This window comes from Perca fluviatilis, chromosome 6 (genome assembly GCF_010015445.1).
Source record: "Perca fluviatilis chromosome 6, GENO_Pfluv_1.0, whole genome shotgun sequence".
Taxonomy (NCBI): Eukaryota; Metazoa; Chordata; class Actinopteri; order Perciformes; family Percidae; genus Perca; species Perca fluviatilis.
The window spans coordinates 17423710-17429709 of NC_053117.1; positions in this window are offsets into that span (position 1 = coordinate 17423710).

The following is a 6000-nucleotide window of genomic DNA, read 5'->3' on the forward strand; positions in this document are numbered from 1 at the left end:
ATAATCATAATAAAAAGGTATAATAGTTAATGAATCAACTCGTCAAGCTGGCAAAGATATCATCATGAGACTAATAATACAGTTCAATCAGAACTGATTTTTTACAAACATATACTCAACTGTTATTTATTCCACATTGCTAATAGGAAATAAACCATTATTCTGTGTGGTCATTATTCTGACTGTACTGTGTACTATATTCTTGGTTTTTGTCAAGTTAAGAAAACATTTTTTTCTTTATAGTTCACTACTTTATATCTGGCTGTTCTATTTTCATATTGCTCTGCAGGCTGTGTGACTCACACAGTTCTGAGTGTCCACTAGCTTGAATGCTCTCATTATCATTTCATCCCATGTATCGCTCCACATTGCCAATGGACTGTGTTCAGGCAGATGTAATTAAAATGTTTTAATGGGATGGTTCCCTCAGAAAACATTTAGCAGGGACTAGTGATCCTTGTACTAGACCATCAGCAGGATCCAAAGTGTGCATATGTGTACAGCCATGTGCTTGTATGCGTGTATGTGCGGGCTTGCGTGCATGTGCGTGCATGTGCTATCAAGTGCAATGCTTAGAGCCAGTGTATTAAGTGTTACAATAGCCGAGCACACGGTCAAATTTAACTGAGGAAGCTTTTTCTCGTAAATGTGCCATGCCAATCCTGTCCTCTAACATCAGAGCTGAAAGCATGTCCTTTGGGCCTATTTGAAAGCTGATATTGTTATCTAGAGGGTAAACATACTCATGTCCTCTAGTCATATCTCATTCATGATCGGAACCTCAAGGACATTTTAACTTGACAGAGATTGAATCCCTGGGTCGCTGTGATGGATGCAGTGGCTTCTTTGCTGATAACAGACAGTTGCACAATGCCGGTGAATTTACACAAACTGATTCCACAAGGCATTTCGGTGTCTTTTGGTGATTTTCTGTTTTGTTGTTGAAAATGTCCAAAGATAGGATAGTCGGATAGTCTGACATGTTTTGATTGTAAAGGAAGATCTCCAGAATGAAACTAAATGCAGTAAAGTTTACAAACAAATAATGGAGCTTACAACTTTTTACTAACTTCTGACTAACTTGTGAAGTTAGCTTTGGAAAACAGTGTTGTCTGACATCTGCCCTTGAAGGAAAATTGATCTGTATTTCATGTGCTTATACTGTGGCGTCCTACATTTTTTGATTTAGTCAAAATTGAGAATTATATGCTAAAAACAATTGTATGCATTATATGTGTCATGTCATTCTGTTGCTGAATTTCACCATTCTTTTACACACATTATGTCCAAAAAAGATAATCAAAACCTGTCATCAAATGCAAAACAAAAAGCCAATACTATCTGCATATTCATACCGTGTGTTTTCCCGACAGCTTCATATAAAAAACACACATATTCTCCCCACAGTCATATGAGTAAACAAACATTCAAATCCTAGCAGAAATATAAAATCCTTCCCATTTGCATAAGCTTTTTTTATTTACATTTTGAGATGGCAGAGATCATACTAAATTGGCATGAAAGCCCAATGAGCCATTTGGGTGCAGCGTTACACTTCAGAGAGCCTTTCAAACCAACCGCCCTCTCATCTCTGCCAATGAATGCTGCATGTCATTAAAACTTAATGGCAAAACACAGGAAGCGACTCAGTAGTTTTATCAAGAGTGAAAAATTGTGACTTGAAATCCACATCAGGACGGAGAAAAAGACATGAAGAGGAAATGAAAAGGAATAACCACTGAGCTCATCTCTGCAGTTATACATATTTTTCATTGCATGAAATATATTCAGTGCTGAAATTGAGTTCAGAGAAAATGAATGGAGCTACGATATGTGTGCAGGAAATATTATCCTCATCCTGTGAAAGAAACCTTAAGCTGATTGCTGGTTAATGGTTGGAAACAGCAGGTAGATTGTAATAGTCTCAAGGGTGGCGAATATGATTCTGCTAACATCAGAAAAGTGTGTTTTCATTTTAATGTCAGAAGGCCACAAGCCAAACAGAAAGTACCATCTCTAAATCTTCAGTAAAATGATATTGTGTGCGTAAACTGGGGGATATAATACACATTTAAACCTTCTTTTCTTTTCAGTCTATTGTATGCTTTGCTGAATCTCCTTTTTTTTTTTTTTTTACTTTTAGTGCAATCATAATTTGGTTTAAAGAAGAGTTTGGAGTTTTTTTCTGGCTGTTCCAGAGGTTAATTTGATCTCTGATGTTATCTAAAAGATAGTCAGATGGAGACAGCAGACCAGAATAAAGAGCAATCAGGTCAGACCTGAACCGAACCATAAGAAACCCTTAAAGCATGCAAGAGACAGGAGAGGATCAAGAAGGAGAATGTGAGGCAGGATGTGACTGGGAAGAGGAAATAGCTTTGATGCCTGCGATCTCAATCTGGTCAATCAGCAATCAGAGCGCACTGAAACACTAATGAGGGGTTTCAACATAGGAGTCAGCACCACTGCTGCTGCTGCAGATGTGATATGACAGTTACATCTACCACGGGAGGGACATTCACTTGGAGGGTTATTTGAGAAAGGTAAAATATTGTATTCCTACAGGTATGATCAGAGAATCAGGGGAAGGTAGTAGCCCAGAAGAAGTGATATTATTATACATCACTGATGTCTCTAATGTGAGAGATGCAGTTTTATAACATCCTCAGTCTGGGTACTAATAGTGATACTGCTGTACACGTAGCTCATCAAACAGCAAAGACGTTTTATTTCATTTATTTATATATTTATTCTTTCTTTGTGTAATAATGCTGAATGTAAAGGTTTTTTTTGTTAAGCCAGTCCTTATATCTTACTGTGTCATGAACATACCAGATGAAAACACCAGTCAGGCTGCAATAGCATGCCCCTGTGTGTAATATAAGCATGGTGGCATCTGTTTGCATGTGTTTGGGGGAAAGAGAGAACTCTCGAATAAGCACAAGAAAAGGAAAAAAACATTGACAGGAACAGCAGAGCACTTGTCTTCCTCCACACAGAAAATAGAGTAGTTTTAATATAGCAGACTGTTGGGGCAGAACCAGCGAGTGTATGGTAGCTGCCTGAGCAGCGACTCCACTGCGCCAACAACCCAGCCTAATAACACGGGCGGTTAAAAACCCACTATCGCTCTCCAAATGGTGGCATCTGTCCCCGGCATCTGTCCTCGCTTGTGTTCTCGTGTGCTCAGGTCGGGCCACCTACTGCGACCTCTTTTGGCTGGCTTGGTGCTCAAACATCAGCCGGACTGAAGCTGCCAGTTGTTCAGCCACCAGGGCAGGTCGGGTGCCTTGCCTGCATCCACTCAGCCTGTTTGATCTGCATTATGAGCCCCATGTGTGTAACACTGCGCATTCAGCCAGCTGTGCTCGCCAGTAGGCCTCGGTTTAAGCACGAGCAGCTAAACTCAATTTAACAGGGGTCAAACAGATGGGAACGACGGATATAGGAAATTCTCAGATTAAGCTGATTTGTCAAACAAGATTGATCATCTGAAAGTTTTAGTCTGACTCTACTCTTCATCTGCTTTACCATGTCAAACTGGCTATGTAATACAAATGCAGCTGTATCACTGAATGTCATCACCATGGTCATCCTGTTTAAAGTTATTCCATTAACTCAATGTGGCTGTGTAATTTCAGTTTCTGATTCACTTTCACTTCTGTAACAGCAAAGGTAAAAGAGAGGGACTCCAACCTTCATTCTGCTTATAAGTAAATAAATAATAAGTTATTGGTAACTGGTAAAAGCTGAACTAGTGAGGACCTAATAAAAAGACTGAATTCAAATGTTGCACATTACTTTGTGGTAGTGTCTGTTGTATTGATTTGTATTGTTTGCCAGTATAAACATGAACCACAGATGTTAGTCATTTTGTTTATTTTATTAATTTATTCACAGCATATGTGTCTCCTATCCTCTTTCAGCTAGCTAGCTTACTGTTAGTAAACTAAATTGTTTCTTTTTTTTTTTCTTTTGTATTCGTATGTATGGGCTGCATGTCTACAAAGCTGCACTTAGAATTTCCTTTACAGGTATTTTTTTATTTCACGCGAGCCAGAAAGAAGAAAATCATCTGGGGTTTAAATGGATAAAAGCCACCGACGTGGACCTTTAGTTAATTGTTCAAACAAGCGTAATGCTTTAAAATTACCAGTTCCTCTCTCTCTCTTCTCATGTTCAGCTGCATAATGTCTTTTGTCTTTTGATTTCTCAGCTGTAATTTTATGGAATATACCGTGCTTAAAGGAACACGCCGACTTATTGGGAATTTAGCTTATTCACCGTAACCCCCAGAGTAAGACAAGTCCATACATACCCTTCTCATCTCCGTGCGTGCTGTAACGCTGTCTGACGGCTCCAGCATTAGCTTAGCTCAGCACAGATCCTGCAGGTAACTGGTTCCAACTAGCCTACTGCTCCAAATTGTGACAAAAGTGACAAAATAAGGCCAACATGTTCCTATTTACATGTTGTTGAACGAGGGCATTTGAAAATCCAAAACCAGCTAAAATCATACTCCTGCTTTTTGAAATGTATTTGTATTAATCCAAAAAACAGCCAAAACTATACTATTGCTTTTGAAATGTATTAGCTCAAGAACAGTTGAGACTGTACTTCTGCTTTTGACATGAGTTAACCCAAAAACAGCTAAAATATATTTCTGCTCTTGAAACTATAATACTGCTTTTGATTTTGGTTTGTGAGTGTTGATTCGCTTCTAAAACTATATGATTGCTTAGAAATATAATCATGCTAAACGTTGTGTTACTGATATTATTATAAACATGGTTAAAGACATCTTAGTGTGAATTACTGTGTGTAACTGCCTGTTTGACCCTGCAGCCATAGAGAGGAAGTATTTGCAAGAGGCCTCAGATGGATAAGTTGTATTGTGTAACTGTCTGCTTGAACCTGCAGCTGGAAAGAGGAAGTGTCCAGTGAGGCCCTAGATGCACGCAGGAGAGAGAAAGATGACTGCATTGACCTAGTGATGAACTGAGCCGTTAGATTGTATGTTAGATGGTAAATGCATATGCATATAGGAAATATTGTCACATGAGATGTTTTTTACGTATGTCCAGCCTGATAACTGCATTAAGATTGTATTGCCATGTAAGGTAAATTAAGATGGTAAAACACACCTCACTGTGATGGGGGGTTGAACCCCATGAAATGTGTATATACATATGGGTGTTTCGCCAGCAGGGAGCGGCTCTTGGCTCTCTCGACCTTCACCCTTGCTGTAGGGGCATCCTGTGTCTTGGAGCATTTTTGAGTGATTGAACTTAGTTCATTTTTCCATTTATTCATTTTTTTGCTTATTTGTTTTTTCTTGTTAACTTTTTGCTTCAAATAAAATAAAACCACCTGTGTTCGTCTTGAGCAAGGGGACCCAAAAAACCTTGTAAGTCTTTTTTTTGCCTTTTTAGAAGACTTTTTTCTTTTTTTTTTCTCCTTGTCTTCCACTTCACCCGTGTGAGCAGGGAACACCCTGAAAAGGGGAAGTGGGGACTCCTCTTCAACCGCGTGGTTTGCAGCAACCCCGGGGACCGATCCGACAAGCAGGCCTTTGATCCTCCAGCTGAACGGAAGCTTCTGTGACCAAGGCAGAAGTGGCTGTCCGAATGTGAGTAATCAATTGTAATTGTTTGGTTGTAAAGATCGCCTGTGTGCTGTGTATTTCACATACGGGGGACATCTAGGTTGTCAATCAAAAGCCTCTTGTCTCGTCATCGGGTTTCCACCGTAGCGAGGACCCGTTAACGCGTGTGTGTGTGTGTCTCTCTAAAAAAATAATCTAAACCATAGGGAAGTATCTGAAACGACTCCTTTAATATAGGCTTAACCATCCGCCCCGCTGACAGTATCTGTAATGGCTGTATGGCAGAAGAGGGCATAGTGGGCGAGGGTTATCGAGGGGGAGCAAAGGGGTTGGCTTTAAAAGAAAAAGTGATACTATGCCTCGATAACTGTCACATTGCTCCACCGAATAAGTGA